This window comes from Rattus norvegicus, chromosome 2, assembly GCF_036323735.1.
Source record: "Rattus norvegicus strain BN/NHsdMcwi chromosome 2, GRCr8, whole genome shotgun sequence".
Classification (NCBI taxonomy): domain Eukaryota; kingdom Metazoa; phylum Chordata; class Mammalia; order Rodentia; family Muridae; genus Rattus; species Rattus norvegicus.
Genome location: NC_086020.1, coordinates 141,183,270 through 141,200,833, shown reverse-complemented (window position 1 = coordinate 141,200,833; position 17,564 = coordinate 141,183,270). Strand labels below are relative to the sequence as shown.

At 42.6% G+C, this 17,564-nt stretch overlaps 1 long non-coding RNA gene across 1 annotated transcript; it reads right to left on the bottom strand.

The window, feature by feature from the left end:
* Nucleotides 1–4,406: 4,406 nt before the first annotated feature.
* Nucleotides 4,407–17,192, bottom strand: LOC134485734 (uncharacterized). The gene is made up of 2 exons (XR_010063996.1): nucleotides 17,084–17,192; nucleotides 4,407–4,788 (listed from the first exon to the last, which is right to left on the bottom strand). It is a non-coding gene; the product is annotated as an uncharacterized LOC134485734 (long non-coding RNA).
* Between the last annotated feature and the right edge of the window lie 372 nt (nucleotides 17,193–17,564).

The window sequence follows — 17,564 nt, the reverse complement described above, 5'->3', positions numbered from 1 at the left end:
CCACCCTGGGGGTCAGTGACCATAGGCCCATGGTTATGGATGCTTTTCCTTCCACATTGCCTCTTTCCAGCACCGCTAGCCAAAGGCTTACAGAATAGAATGTCTTCCCCTTCACCATGCTTATCATATAATGTCCCTTTAGCAAAGGAAGTGCAAAATGAGTTTGTGACCAGGTGCCAGTATTATCGGTGCCATTTAGAATCAGACTACGAAATCAAGTAGTAACTAGCCTAGTTAAGGCTAAGCTATGCGTGTGCCAACTTGCAAGCCTGACTGATGTCTCCTAGAAGTGTTATGTCGGCTAAATCATCTGCTGAGTGATACTAGAGAGATGAGGTGGCCCTCAGAACCATGGGAAGATGCTCTTACCCCACTATCCCACACAGATACCTTATTTGTAGTATTTGTGTCTGCTCCCTGGGCCTGCAGGTTCTACTCAGAGATCCTTGTTCTCATAAACCAGTGTGTAGGAAGGGTTGTTGGATTTAGAATTGTGGCTATGACTTTGGGACTGCATACTGATATTTTCAGACATGAGGAAGTGATCGACTGTTAGTTAAGAAATTGTATTAGAGCACAGATAGGTGTATAGAGGGCTTGAAGCCCAGTGGGCTCCCTGGGTCTGCCAGCACTCCACAGGTAAGAGCAATGGGAAGATGCAAAAATGATAACCCATCCTATACAGGGAAGTCACACCTTCAAAGTTCCACACCATACCAGGAACTCTGCTTACACCGGGCAAAACTAGCTAGAGCTGAGGGGGAAAGCCAGAATAGATGTTAAGGGAGGCTAGACCAGCTCCACACAGAGATTGGAGCTATTTCACGAACTTAACTGTTTTACAAAATCACAAGTCACTACCTTGAAGCTGGGTCTGTAGTTCGTGAACTTGTACCTCTCCCCTTGGAGAAATGGCATGGCTACTTACTCTCGTGGTAATGGAAAGTTCTGCCTCAGATTCTCTGAGCCTCACCCACCAACTGGACCTTGGTCGGTTTCTGCCTCAGCCTTTGCTGAATGACCAATCCTGGATGAGCTGTGTAGTGCTGCTGCCTGAGCCTTATACTTGGTGTCTCTGGCTTCTCTTCCCACCCAGGCTCAGAGCAAGTACCGCTGTGACAGCACAGAATCTAGATTTCCAGGATGTGCCGGGTGATGGGATCCAGAAGTACGAAGGAGTCAGTACTCTGCATAAATTTTGTCCAGTGAAAGATGACAGCAAGAGGCGGTCAGATGGATCACTTCTCATCTACCCTCTGAGAGACAGCTAACAAGACAAGTCCTGTTCAATCCTTGGAGATGCTCCACATGACTAGAAACAGGCTGCACTTCTTGTGGAAAGACCCAGAAGGTAAGATCTTAAGTTACCTCCCACCTGTTAATTTCGCTATCTCAGTGCCCTGAGATCACCATTCCTGGGAAAGGAGTCACGCTCTCCTCCTGTTTGGTAGACCTTGTTGGCTAAGGTACAGTTGCACTGTGTTACTCTACCTGTCTGGAGGTCTCTGTAATGTCTGCTCCAGTTCCTGCTGGCAGTTCCAGTCCCATCGTTTGATGGCTATCTCTAATCATCTTACGGAAAAGGCCAATTTTCCACACTGTGTGTTTGTTGTTTGGCTGTTTTGTTTCGTTTTGTTTGAGACATGGTCCCTGAAGCCCTGGCTGGCCTCAAGGCTGCAATTCTTGATGTTCACAAAATTCATCAGACTAATGAAAATATCCTAAAGCATCTTCGGGGTATTCTTACTTAATACTGAAAGATGAGAAAGAAAGTCAGGCATGATTGGTCAACTGTTAACTACTTATTCTTCAAATTGTGTTGAAAAAAACTACTGAAATTCAGACAAATCTATATGGAGACAAGCTAAACACTCATAATGCACTTGAAATTCTCTGAAGACACAGATAAAGTCATACAGAGTGTTCAGAGCAGGAAGGTTTCCCGCACAGACAAGCAAGAGGAAGGGGTCATGGGAGTATCACTATGACAGTCCCACACTAGTGGGACTCTAAGAAGTAAAATAATAATAATAATAATAATAATAATAATAATAATAATAATAATAACTCATTTTGTGCACAACTGAAACACAACAAACAAGATATTTTCTCTGTTGCACCTTTAAAAAACAGTGAACCATTCATTTATAATATTCTTTATTTAAATGTCATAAGACACATTCTGAGGTAAAAATCAAAGAGACTTCTCCACAGATAAATTTTATTTTACAGCATCCACAGTCCACATGTTCCAGGAATGTGCTAAGTGCTGGGAGTAGTTTTGAAAAATGTTGCCACTTTCCATGAAAACAAGGATTCCGGAATATAATAGCCTTTCTTACTACTTGCATAGCATGGAAAACAGCCCTAACTTTAGAAGGACACGGAGTGCTATTTTTGGCAGAATACCTAGAAAACCCACTAAAAGGGCATCGTCGTGCTTCTTTGTCATACAAAACGTCACGTCCAAATGTGCTGTCAGTGATGACGAGAAGCTGTCAGGAAACGGGAGATGACTCAAAACAGCCATCAATACTTTTAATTACCCCCTTCAGCATAAGGCTACCCTATTAATAATGAATGAGAGGTTGCCATTTCTTAAAGGAGATGTGCTATGAGGAGAACATTTTGGAAAATGGATGCTCAGAATTAATTCCATCATTATACAAACTTGAAATGTAAAATATAAGTGTGCCACCTGCAATGAACCCTCTGTTCACAATTTTAGAATTGAAAATAAAAAATTTTAAGTCTGTTTTAGAATCTTTTACTGGTAGAATTTCAGGAAGTCTGGACCAATATATAAAAAAAATTAGAAAACGTAGGACATTTTGATGACAGCACAGGTAACTAACTGACTTGACATAAGGGAAATGGTATCTACGAATAACCTCCACTAAACAGTTTTGCATAACCCATAAGGTGGAAATTAAAGACAAAGGTGACCTGTAATAGGCACACAGACCTGGAAATACACATCCTTGATCTGGAAACTAGCTCCTTTGTCTTGTGCATAAGCATCTTTTTATTGCACATAAGTGGTTGTGCCTTGGACACAGGCAACTTCGAGTTGGAAAAATGTATCCTTGCACTGAGCGCCACTGTCTTTTTACTGGGCGTGCGCATGTTTGCACTGAACGCAGACATACTCGCTTTATACATTTCACTCCTTGCTTTAGGCTTGAGCTTCCTTGGTTTGGATATAAGCTCTCTTAAGGGGCAACCACTGTGGGCAAAAACAAAACAAAAAACTATGCAAAGAAACAAAATTTACAACCAGAACTTAAAATCAAGTTCTGATTTTTTTTAAAAAACCAAGATGGTTTTATTCAATCAATCACAGTGCATAGAATAACACAATTTTCCCTCATTTTTTTAGAACTTGAATTTATCTATATTTAGTACATAATTCAAGTTTATAATTTATATATATATACATATATGTGTTAGCCATCAACAAGGCTATTTGACAACAACTTGTTGAATATGACACAAACAACACAGACAACTAAAGAAATACAGAAAGTTGGATATCATCAACATTATAAGCATTTGTGGTCTATTAACAGAATGAGAAAGCAGCCTAGAGAATGGTAGAGAATACTGACAAGTCAGACGAGCATTAAGAGGTTAATACAGCTTAAAACTCCCTATTACAATACAACAGAAAACTAGAGTCTCAGCTAAAAAAAATATCCAACGGACAGAAATGAACACAGCTCTAAAGATGTCAATAACTCATGAGAAAGATGTTTGATGTCACAAATCACTATGGAAACACAAAGAAAAACCATACAGAGATGATATTTCATACCAAAAAGATGACAGTTAGTTAAAAGAACTAATGCTAACAGCAGGTATGTGTGCCGATGTAGGGAAATACAGCCCCCGTGTATCGCTGTGAAGCCACGAGGGGGAGATGACATGGTGCGTCCTTTAGCCATAGCACAGAATGACATATTTCCAACAGTTCTAGAGCTGAAAGCAAAATGTGAGAGGACCCGAGTATTAGACATCAGCAACGTTGCTCACTGTAGCCAAACCAGGGGAGTGGCCAAGTGCCCATCCCCAGGCAGCCTGACAGACAAAAACTCACGTACCCAGACATACAGTGGGGCATTCTACAATGTGAAAAAGGAAGAACATTCCAAGACTCCATAACATTACTGAACCTTAAAGACATTGGACTGAGATAGGCCAGACACAGAAGGGCCAATGTGGTATGAATCCACTTGTCTGAAATATATAAAATAGCTCATGGAGACAGAAAGAAGATGGTTCCAAGAGCTGGGGCGGGGAGGAATGGGCACATATTCTTTAACGAGCATAGAGTTTCTGTTTGAGAAGAGGCAAACAGAACTGAGGGCCCCTCAGTGACACACGGACCAGGACAATAAAACTGTAACTTTGACATAATGAGCATTCTGTAACATTAACAAATGCACAACTGCCATGGGTTTACATCTGAATACTAAGAAGGCTGGATGGTAGCATGGCTGCTTATGTCTTCAGACCAACATGCATGCAAATAATGCTCCAGGAAGGGAGTGAAGAGGGAAGGAGGAGGGGTCTGAAGGATACAAACACTGAGCCTTGGGAAATATCCAGAAGACCATCTCTAGAGCAGGACGTCATCCTCACATGAATCTTGTGCTTTGATGTTGTCTGTCCTTGTGTCAAGTTCACAGCGGCTGAGCCACAATCCTGGGCCTAGTTATGAAGAACCACTTGGATTCATACTTAAAGCAAGGATGCGAATCTCAACATAGGGAAGTTTAGGAACCATTCCTTGAGAGGAAAGAAAAGATGACATTACTGTAACAAAACCTTAATATTATAACATTTAATTTTTTAAGATTTATGTGTAGCTATTTCCCCTGTATGTAGGTACACGCACCGTGCACATGCCTGGTGCTCATGGAGATCTTAAAGGGCACCAAGTCCCTGAAACTGGAGTTACAGGGGGTAAGTGCTGGGAATCAAACCTAGGTCTTCTGCAGGAGTAGTCAGTGCTCTTAGCCACTGACCCCCTCCCCAGCTCCCTGTTGCATTTTTCTTTTTAAATGCCGATATCAGTAACTCTGCTTGCTAAGACATCAACATCTTAAAGTCTCTTTGGTATAAAGTGACTTTATTAGAATCAGAAGGTTCTTCTTCTCTTCTTTTCCTCCAGAATTTTTCAGGCAGACCTGGCGCATACCAACTGTGTCGTAAGTACTTGCAAGATACTAAAAGAATGAAGTAGGGCATCCATTAAATGCATTTTAGAGGGTAAAACGAGGAATGTGTCTGTGACTCCTCATGAATAAAATCCAGTCCCATCTCAGTAGAATGATTTTCTGCCCACACAGCTGGTTAGTGAGTAGCAGTCTATAAACGGGGGCGGGGTCTCTTCCTCACCGCTGCCCCATCCTTGAAAGCTGTGCTGACCTAGCTCTACACAAGGAAAAGAGATGTAGGCCCGGCTCGAACAGCCAACATCAGAAATAGGGAAGTGAAGGTCAAACTCCCGAATTTCTTCAGCCAACTAGGAAAGAAAGAAGGGAAAAACTGGAGGGAAAAAAATCGAATCCCGGTTTTTTAGGAAGAGGAAAGAAGAGGGAGACTCAGTTATGCAAGCCACGATTTTTCACAACTTGCTTCATTGCCTCAGAATTTGTTTTCTGGGTTTATTTTTAGTACCAACTCCCAACTCTTTTTAGTACTAATTCAAAAGTTGAATAAAACCCCAAAACTCTATATAATCCTATTTTCCATGTCAAACACATATCATAATATTGAGCCCGAAGTAGATGCACTGCTAAGTACCAAGCCATAAAGAAGTACACATACAGTCCGTTATCTGTGTTACGGGGCTCCACATCGACAGACCCAACCAACCTCCGGTAGAAAATATTCTGGAAAATATGAGGTCTGTGTGTATAGACAGACTTTTCCCTTCTCATTATTCCCTAAACTGAATAACAGCCACCCACAGAGAGGGCTATGCTGTGGGTAGATTGCACCGGAGAGATTCTTGAACTGTAGGAATTACATAGGCATACTCCTCCATTTTGATAGCAGGCTTTCGCTCCTACAGGTTTTTGTTTTCTTAGAGATTCCTGGGTAGATAGAGGGTAGAATTGAGTCCTTTGATATAATGATGAACTTTCCCAGAAACAAACATAGTTACATTTCACCTCTCATACGATAAAAACAGAATTTCTTGCTGGAAAAAGCAATAGAGATTTCTACTTTTATTCAAAAGCGTATAAGGAAGGGGGGAAAGGCCAATAAAAAACACAGATAGGATTTATAGCCTTAAAAGAGATCATTCCCCACTCCCAGCACTGAGTAGCATGGTTGGTGGAAGGTCGTTATCGGGCCTGAGAGATGGCGCAGCAGCGCTCATGGACACATGCCTCTTCCACATAAACATAATTATAAGTAAAACACTTTTTTAAAAAAGAAACTCAATATTGTCCTTGGTTCTTACAGAACCAGGGCGAGCTTTGTCCTTAGCAGGTTATGCAAACTCGTCACCATTGATTCCACCATCCATTAAGCAAACACAGGGCTCAGAGACCAAGCTCTTCTTCTGTTGTCATAGTATCTTATTCTTGACGGTCACTGGTAAAAAATAGTTTATTTTATGTGCATGGTATTCTGTCAGCTTGTATGGCTGTGCAGCACACGTGGGAGGTATCTGCAGAGACTAGAAGAGAGCACTGGAGCCTCTGGAACTGGAGTGACAGGTGGTTATTATCTATCATGTAGGTCTGGGACCTGAACACAGGTCTCCTGCAAGAGGAGACAGTGCTGTTAACCACTGAGTCATCTCTCCAGTCATTTGTATCAGTGGTGAGTGGGTTTCTGTGAAAATGAGTCCCTCTCAGAGACGCCAGGTTGTTCTCAGAATAATGAAGCACCGCCCCCCACACATCTACAAATGCTTGCTGGTGCTTTCCCTGGCTATGACAGATGGCTTGCACTCTCTGAAGCAGAAGCTGATATGCTAGCCAATTGTTATCAAGTTCTATCCCTCAGGAATTATAATGAATGTGAGATGCTGGTGAGGATGTGAGGAAGGAATTCCTATACACTGTTACTAGGAATATAAATTAGTGGAGTTATTATAGAAAATCATATGGAGGCTCTTCCAGAAACTAAAATGAGATCTACTATATTATATATGTTTTATATATATATATATATATATATATATATATATATATATATATGTATATATATATATATATATATATAGTGTGTGTGTGTGTGTGTGCGTGTGTGTGTGTGTCTTAGGTTTAACTTCTGCGAACAAATACCGTGACCAAGGCAACACGCATAAGGACAGTATTTAGTTGGGGCTGGCTTACAGGTCCAGAGGTCAGTCCATTATCATCAAGGCAGAAGCATAGCAGCATCCAGGCCACATGGTACAGGAGGAACTGAGAGTTCTAGCTTCCAGGCAGCTAGGACAAGGGTATTAAAGCCCACACCCACAGTGACACACCTACTCCAACAAGGCCACACCTCCTAATAGTGCCATTCCCTGGGCCAAGCATAACAAACCATCATAATACCATTTCTGGGATTGTGCTAAAAAAACAAAGTTGGTATATCAAAGCGATGCCTGCATGTTCGTATTTGTGTGGCACTATTATTATAGCTAAGATCTGGACTCCATGTAGGTGCTCTGTGATGATGAATGATACGTTAAGTTGTGGTACACATGCACAGTTGAACAGCAGTCAGCCACAAGGAAGGATGAAATCTTGTCATATGTATGCCTAAGTGGAGGAATTTTTTTCCATGTGGAAGTTTTAAAAGTAAAAAGGCAATCCAAAGGATGGAGTCACGGTTACCAAAGGCTGAAGTGCAGTAGGGAAGGTAGGCAAAACGAGGCTGGAAGAGCTCCGTGAGCTTACTGAAGTATCACACTGGAGTGTCCCACTGGAGTATCACACTGGAGTATCACACTGGAGTATCACACTGGAGTATCTCACTGGAGTATCACACTGGAGTGTCCCACTGGAGTGTCACACTGGAGTATCACACTGGAGTATCACACTGGAGTATCACACTGGAGTATCTCACTGGAGTGTCACACTGGAGTATCTCACTGGAGTGTCACACTGGAGTATCACACTGGAGTGTCACACTGGAGTATCTCACTGGAGTATCACACTGGAGTGTCACACTGGAGTATCACACTGGAGTGTCACACTGGAGTGTCACACTGGAGTGTCACACTGGAGTATCTCACTGGAGTGTCACACTGGAGTGTCACACTGGAGTATCACACTGGAGTATCACACTGGAGTGTCACACTGGAGTATCACACTGGAGTGTCCCACTGGAGTGTCCCACTGGAGTATCACACTGGAGTATCACACTGGAGTGTCCCACTGGAGTATCTCACTGGAGTATCACACTGGAGTATCACACTGGAGTGTCACACTGGAGTGTCACACTGGAGTGTCCCACTGGAGTGTCACACTGGAGTGTCACACTGACATCACACTGGAGTGTCCCACTGGAGTGTCCCACTGGAGTGTCACACTGGAGTGTCACACTGGAGTGTCACACTGGAGTATCACACTGACATCACACTGGAGTGTCACACTGGAGTGTCCCACTGGAGTGTCACACTGGAGTATCACACTGGAGTGTCCCACTGGAGTGTCACACTGGAGTATCACACTGGAGTGTCACACTGGAGTGTCACACTGGAGTATCTCACTGGAGTATCTCACTGGAGTATCTCACTGGAGTATCTCACTGGAGTGTCACACTGGAGTGTCACACTGGAGTGTCACACTGGAGTATCACACTGGAGTGTCACACTGGAGTATCTCACTGGAGTATCTCACTGGAGTATCTCACTGGAGTATCTCACTGGAGTGTCACACTGGAGTGTCACACTGACATATCACACTAAAGTGTCACACTGGAGTATCTCACTGGAGTGTCACACTGGAGTGTCACACTGGAGTGTCACACTGGAGTATCACACTGGAGTGTCACACTGGAGTGTCACACTGGAGTATCACACTGGAGTATCTCACTGGAGTGTCACACTGGAGTGTCACACTGGAGTGTATCCATGTGTGGTTAATATGTGTTGATCACAAATAGATGTAAAAGGAATTATAAATCATGTTGTACTACTAACAATCACATTCATACATGCTACTAACAAAATATGCAATTAGGAACTGTGAATGACTTAAGAGGTTAAAGCTTAGAAGCTTTTCCACCAAGCTCCGAGCTCCTCAAGGGGAGCTGCTTACTGCTCTGCCTGAACCAGGAAACTTGCAGTCCACTGTCAGAACATGGTCCATGAATGAAGCGAGACCTTTGATCCAAGCAAACAAAAGATTCTTGTAACCTCTATTCCTCTATAACATGGATGTGGTCTTGGAATGCCTCTCCCTGGTGTGGTAAATAGCAATGGGTTTGTATCAAATTACACATTGCTGCTTGCTTCGGTTGTTCAAAAATGCTTCCAAGTATGGGTTGTCCTGTGACTGTATACAGCCTAAACTCTTATGACCTTGCCTAACCTTGAGAAATAAAATTTCTAACCGCAGAATATAAATTGTCTGATTCCCTGAATAAAGTTGGCCATTGCATAAGATTTTAGTCTGCCTCATTTTTAGACTCGACTCTCCCAGGTTCACATTGCCAACTATAGTGGTAACAGTCTGCCCTTTTAAACCCAGGCATGTTGGTGCATGACTTAATCCCAGCACTTGAGACACAGAGACAGGTAGATGGATATCTGTGAGCTTGAGGCCATCTTGATTTATATAGGGGATCCAGAAATGCTAGGACGTCATAGAGAGTCCCTGTTTCAAAAACAAATAAAAAATTCAATTTTGTTGGCTACTTAAAATAATTTATGTAGTGTGAGAATTAGACACAAAATATAACTTTTGACTTATAAACCTGGCACCTCCCTAAACTGGCACCAGACCCTTAGATCTTTCCATTTAAAACCTGTAGAACACATTGACATGTCCCTGCTAAGGCCTTTTTGATTTTACCTTTGGGAGACCCTGGCCAGAGAGAAGGACCAGGGTGGCCTCCTCTAGGCCCTCTGTCCTAAATGGGGTTGCCTAGCCCTGACTCATCTCAGTTCCTGATGCTTGCATATTCCATCCCTCATGCATGTCCTGCACTGCAGTACTCTAAAAATGGAAGGAAGGAAGGAAGGATGTGACGGAGGGAGGGAAGAAGAAAGAAAAAGACATTTCACCAGGTAGAAGCAATGGCACCAGGGCAGAGACCCTATGTCTTAGTTAGAGTTTCCATTGCTGTGAAGAGAGATTACAACAAGGGCAACTCTATATTATAAAGGACAACATTTAACCAGGGCTGGCTTACTGGTTCAGAGGTCCAGTCCATTATCATCATGGTGGGAAGCATGGCCGTGTCTAGGCAGGCATGGCACTGGAGGAGCTGAGAGCTCTACATCTTGTTACAAAGACAGAGAAGACTGACTTCCAGGAACCTAAGAGGAGGGTCTCAAAGCCCACTCCCACAATGACACACTTCCTCCAATAAGGCCACACCTACTCCAACAAGGCCACGCCTCCTAATAGTGCCATTCCCCAAGCCAAGCGTGTTCAAACCACAGTAGATTGTTTAGCAAACCCATTTAATTCTCCATGGAACAGACCAAACCACACCCATCTGCAGCAAGGAGAAATCTGCACGTTTATTTTTAACACTATTAGACATATAAACATCCTTCAGTCTGAAGATCTACACATATCATTCCCTCCTCCCACTGGTGACTCATTCCTTACAAACCCACTCTTTTACTACTATTGAATTCCCTTCTCATACGTGAGAGTTTCAATCAGTGCAAAGCTGTTTGATTTTCAGTGTCACAGAAATTATTTTAAGGGGTTTTGGGGGGATTTATTCCAAAGAATACCCAACTGTGGTAGAGTCTGTACATATGGCTTAGGAAGCAGCACTTGAAAACTGAACAGATATCCAGGTTTGGAATTTAGGAACAGGGGAATTGATATATGTAAATTAACTAATTGCCCCAATATCTGTTCCTTCCTGCATCAGAGCAGGCTCCATCTTGTATTCTCCCCAAGAACAAGGCTGATACTGAACTTCCCACATACAACCCCAAAGACTAGTATCACCCTTACCTGATAAAGGACGTTTCCTGCCTCTCTGCACTTGTTCAAGTCAAAGATGGTTGTAAAAGCTTCCAGTTATTTGGAAGACCCACAGTAATTTCCTGAAACCGTGAAGATCATGTGATCATCTGTGGCTTCTAAGTCTCCCTTCAGTTTAACCTGATCTCCAAAGTTGAATTTAAAATGGGAGCCAATTCCTCATTTATATGGATTACGGTCATCACCTCCAGGGTTGTGTGGTGGTTTTGATGGCGATGGTGTAAGGTGACAAGGCTTGGAGAAGCTGAGATCTTTAGGAGGTAGAGCCTTGCAGGGGAGCCTACGTCACTGGGGTGGTCTTGAGGTTGTATAATCTCCCCTCCTTCCTGTTTTCTCTCTCTGCTTCCTGTGTGTGGATGGATGGAAATCTGATCACCCAGCTCCCTGCTCCTGCTGCCATGAAGTCCCCATCATGATGGACTCTATCCCTCTGCAATCTTGAAGGAAAGATGAACTCTTCCTTCCTTGAATTGCTCCCAATCATGGTGTTTTATCATGGCAACGAAAAAGTGATTAATACAAGATGGCACCTAAAAAGGATCCTAGCCTATGGTGGCTGGCAGAGGGCCAGACGTCTAACAACATTAAGCAAATGTGCGTGTTGGGGATTTAGCTCAGTGGTAGAGCGCTTGCCTAGGAAGTGCAAGGCCCTGGGTTCAGTCCCCAGCTCTGGAAAAAAAAGAACCAAAAAAAAAAAGAAAAGAAAAGAAAAGAAAATGTGCGCATGTGCTTGTGTGCATGAGTGCCTCATTCGTGTATTTTTTTTTAACAGTTTGGACAAAAACTGGGAAGAGAGAGGTGCCACTGTGTCTACCTCACCCACAGAGGTGTTCTGACCAGTAAAAAGCAGAAAGCCAGGAAATATGCATGTGTAGATTTTGTCTTCTCTTGGAGTCTAGGACCAGGACTCTTAGGACTGGCCGTTTATACTCAGATGTGGAGTCCTAATTCCTAGGACCCATTACAACCCCACTCCTCCCATCTGCCTTGAAAAACCAAAGAATGAAAGATAAGATATATCTTTTTATGTTATCCACGGAGATGAGATAGATCTTCTTGGAGAATTTTATTGGGCTCATCTGGTGCTTTATACTAAACTTGCATTTGATACCACTTCCCTGTCATCTGCACAGGCCCACAAGTAGGGAGGTACCTAAGAAAAGAATGAATTTTTTATTTAAAAAAAAGACTTCTTCTGAACTACATCGTCTATGTCAAGTTTGGCTCAGCAACAAAGCAGTGGGCAGTAAGGTACTGCATAATCTTTACCTTGTATATGCATTGATCAGCATTTCCAGTCACGAGGCAAATCCAAGTTCTCCTCATGAAAAACCTCCACTCACAGCTCCTAGGATGCACTTAAGGACACCATGGTAGGCTGAAACAAAGGCCTACCCTGCATCCTCATCCATGGAAACTGACTGCTATCCACTCCATCCCCTTTTTTCTTAACTTTATAGATGTTGTACTGTCTGGTTTTGTGTGTCAACTTGAAGCTGAAGTGATTACAGAGAAAGGAGCCTCAGTTGAGGAAATGCCTCCATGAGACCCAGCTGTAAGGCATTTTCTCAACTAGCGATCAAGGGGGGAGGACCCAGCCCATTGTGGGTGTTGCCATCTCTGGGCTGGTAGTCCCTGTTCTATAGGAAAGGAAGCAGAGCAAGCCAGGGGAAGCAAGCCAATAAGTAACATCCCTCCATGGCCTCTGCATCAGCTCCTGCTTCCTGACCCGTGTGAGTTCTAGTCCTGACTTCCTTTGGTGATGAACAGCAATGTAGAAGTGTAAGCTAAATAAACCCTTTCCTCCCCAACTTGCTTCTTGGTCACAATGTTTGTGCAGGAATAGAAACCCTGACTAAGACAGATGTAATAAAATCAAAGATTTGGGATGAGATAATTCTAATTTATCCAGGACCACCATGAATGCAGTCATGTGTGTCCTTATAAGAGAGAGGCTGAGGGAGTGTAGAAATGGATGAAAGGGGGAAAAACCCAAAAATAATGACAGAGATTAGAGTGCTGGAGCTACAAGCCCCAGGGGAGTGTGGTTGCCACTATAAGATGGGAAAAATCTAGCCTTGTTGACACTGTGATTTGACATGTTGGGCTTTTAAAACTCTGAGATAACAAATTTCTGTCATATTAAGCTGCTATGTTTGTGTGTTAATTTGTTCTAGCATCCATAGGAGGTGAACATAGCTACTTTGGGGCTTGGTTTTATTGCAAAGTCTGTGTAAAATCATCAAGTGAGACCTTAATTAATTCTACCTGTGTTAGAGAAACTTTTTAATATTGAGAAAGTATAATAAGGTGTTTTCCATAGAACACAACATTGCCTCCGATTCCTTCTAATTTACTCTTAGTGAGGCATGATGTATAAAAAGGCCAGAGACTGGGCATACTGAGGCACGCTTATAATCCCAACTCTTGTGGGGGACAGTCAGGGACATCTCAAGTTGGGGAAACAATCTGAGCTTTGTAGTTAAGACATTTTCTCAAGACCCAAATAAAAGAGAACTAAGTAGCCCTGACCTACGGAAACAAAACCAGGTCACTGCAAAATATCTCCAGGGCAAGAGAGGACTGGCAAAGAAGAGACAGCAGGTTTCTGAACTTTTGCAAACAACACCCTCTACAAAGTAGAAAATGACCATGTGGGGTTCAATGCTAGGTTGCCAGACCGAAGAGAACTGTCCACAACCAGAGAACAATGTCAAATGCCACATAAAAATGAAAGACAGCCTGAAACATACCCATCGAATTTGGGAGCTGGAAATTACTCATAATGTCAGCAATATCAGTGCTGGTGGACTAACAATGTCACAACAGAAAGCAAGACCCTGAGGGGCACGAATGAGAGCACAGAAGACAGTGTTCTATAAGAAGGTTGGTGGTGGTGAGTGATGACAAAGTAGGGGTTGAAGAGAGCCTGTTATGGCATGCAAGTTTGTTTTGTCTGAAAGCTACCCAGCTCAGAAACTTAGTCTAATGATCCCAGTTTGGGTGACTGCTCATGAAGGCCTGTGCTTGATGATGTTTTTGAAGAAGCTAGAGTTGGATGGATCATGACCAAGTAAAAGAACCAGTCTTGCTGGCCAGAGAGAAGGGAGAACAGCAATTCAGTAAGCAGCTTACCATGAAGGGGTCTAGAAGTTGAAAGAGCCCTGCCTCTGAGATCTCCCTTTCCTTTCCCAGGGCTACAGAGGTGGGAGACATGAGAATAGGTCATTGGCTGTGAAAGTTGGAACGTTATGAGTGACCTTTGCAAGAGTTGGTGTCAGTGTGCCATGTGGCAAACTGGGGCAGGGAGCACTGACCGAGGCCAGGGACCTGATGTCTGGATTCCTTTCCTTCAAATCAGTGTCTTATGAAGGCACCAGTGGAGACACTGATTCTCCAGAAGTGTATGAAATGATAGCTGTGGTCACCTCCACACCGTATTCTTTATCTATCATGTCCAAAGCACAAACAAGACTGGCAAGGACTAGATGCTCCAGACCATAATGGTGTCCAAAAGATACTACATTCCTAACAAAATACTATCCTGGAGGGCCCCTTCCTAAGTCAAGTGTAGCTAATAGAGAAAGGTGTGTTCAAGTGTATTGTAATCAGCTTCTGATATGATACCTTCTGATTCCTTGGGGTAAAATTTAGCCTGAAAATGTCAAGACCTCTGACCACCTGACAAAGTTATTAACAGAATGGCAGTGATCAACACACATCTTTCAATAACTTTAAGTATCTATTACTTCGAATCCCCCATCAAAATACACAGGTTTAATGAAAGGATCAAGAAATGAAATCCATCTTTCTGTTTTCTAAAAAAAATAAAATCACATTGCTTTCAAAAATAGGTAGCACCTTAACGTGAAAGGATGAAAACGGCTTCTGAGAAAGTGGGACAAGGAAGCAATCGGATGTTGCTATGCTAACAGCTAACAAAATGGATTTCAAATTGAACAAATCAGAAATGGTACAGGATGCTTCATTTGGTCAGGTAAGGATTAATGATGGAGATATTAGAAGATGGCACATACTTCATAAACAACAGACTTTGGAATTAATGACACCAATCAACTCCCCTCATTAATAGTGGGTGATTTCAAACCCTACTTTCTCCCTACGGACAGGTCATCAGGATAAAAAGAATAAACAAAGAAACATCCGAATTAAGCGGTACCATACATCAAATGAACCGAACAGAGGTCTACAGAGTGCTCCTCTGTATGAGAAGTGTGAGAAAAGAATGAGCCCAAAATTAATGACGTTCGAGCAGATTGCTATGGGTGAACTGAGAAGCAGTATTGAGCAAGATACTGACTACAGCACACTAGATTGGAAGGTCGTGACTATACGTGTTCCTCTTAATGATAAAATAGAAACTGCCAACCCTGGAACCGAAAAAATGGAAAAAAGTAAGCATGTATAATGAGGAAAGTGCTTCGTTTTCCGAATGCATGAAAACTAAGACAGTCCTCCTCATTTTAAACAGATTTTTGTTATGTCTGCATAACAAAAGAGGCTCTGGTTAACAAGGAGTCATAGGATGAGTTCTATTTAACAATGGTTTCTCAAAACAAACAAAGCAGTATTTTATGCAATATGAATATGAAATGGAATATATTTAGGCATAAGTGGGGAAAAATACTGTCATTTGCAGCAACATGGATGGAACTACATGTCTTTCTGTCAAGTGAGGTAAGCCAGACACAGAAAGACAAGCACACCGCAAACATAGCTCTCCCCTATGTGTATCTGAAGATACTCATCTTACAGAGTAGGAAGTAGAATGCCCGTTACCATCGGCAGTGGGAGGCAGCAGGAGGGAGAGATGAGGTGTGAGAACACTCGTCACCCGTTACTAAGTTATACTTTCACAGGAGAAATAATGTCTGACTAATTCATTTCCAATGCACAGTACAGTTACTACAAACAAGGATTATATATCATATTTTCTAAAAATCTAGGAGAAAAATGTTGATTGTTTCCACTATTACAGAAAGAAAAGTATCTGGGAAGGTAGATGCACGTATGCCAACTCAAGCATTGCATATTGTATACATGTATCCTATAAATATGCACAGTTTTCTACTGATTTGCGAATAAAAACTGGAGACAGGCAGTGGTGGCACAGGCCTTTAACCCCAACACTGGGGAGACAGATGCAGGTGGATGTCTGTGTGTTCAAAGCCAGCCTGGTCTACAGAGCAAATTCCAGGATATCTAGGACTACACAGGGGGAACCCTTTCTCAAGAATTAAATAAAGAAAATAAAAATAAAACTTGGCTGGAGATGTAATTCAGTAATAGAATAATTCCTTAGTATATGAAAGGTCCTGTTTTTGTTGTGCCAGGAAATATTCATGAATCCCAAAGACCAGCAAGGAACCGAATCTGGTGCAATCACATTAAGGTCTCTTTATTTAAGCTCCAGCTTGGGCTCCCTGTCAACCCTGACACAGCAGGAAGGTGGAGCCCCAAGCCTAGTTTTAGGCAAGCATTTATCTAGGTAAGAAAGGGGTACCTAGCCCAGTACACATCTGATTGGGGTGTCATTATGGCCTTTAACATAACTGGCTGGTGCCAGTTATAAACTTAACTTCTGTTTTCCTCCTGATTGGTGGTTGGTAGGAAGTGAACTGTCGGGGGCAGGCTTGTAATCTGGGGGTTTAGATTTGTTGGGGAGTAACCTGGAAACTGGTGTTAGACACAGGTCCTGCTGTGGGGCTATCTGGAAACTGATGCTAGGTACCAGCCGTTAGTTAACTTGAGTTGAACCTTAGGTCAGGTTTTTAAGATGGAGTCTGAACCCAAGATCTGGTCTCTTACTTTCAACCCCTAGTGCCACCCATAAATAAACAAATGTGCTATCAGAACTCATGTCTGTGTATGGTTACCTCTTAGCACACACCAACTGCTGTAACTACGAAAGCATTCCTCTCGATTGTCAACTACGATAAGTCAGTGTTCAGTTCCATCCCATGTTGGCATCCAAGCCCCATCTCCAGAGCAGTGGAGTTGAAAGCACAACATTCTAGAACTTTTCTCACAAAGGTTTAACCATTGAGAGTTACAAGCCGCTTGCCAAGTACTTGCGCCATCTTAAAGGCCCGTTGTTGGCGTGTGGACATCTAAGTTGCTTCAGACTCTTGACAGCGCTGTTATCATCTCTCTCTTTATAACTGTGGTCCTCTTGATGGGTAGAATCTTTACCTCCCTGGGGGGTTAATTTGAATTTTCTATTGAGAGTTAAGTAATGTGAGAATATGTTCCCAGTGCAATGCATATATCATTTGAAGTGTCTGCTCGAGTATTTTGCCCACTAGTAATTATGTTCCTAGTCTCATTACTGGGCTAACAGTGCTCAGTAAATTCCTT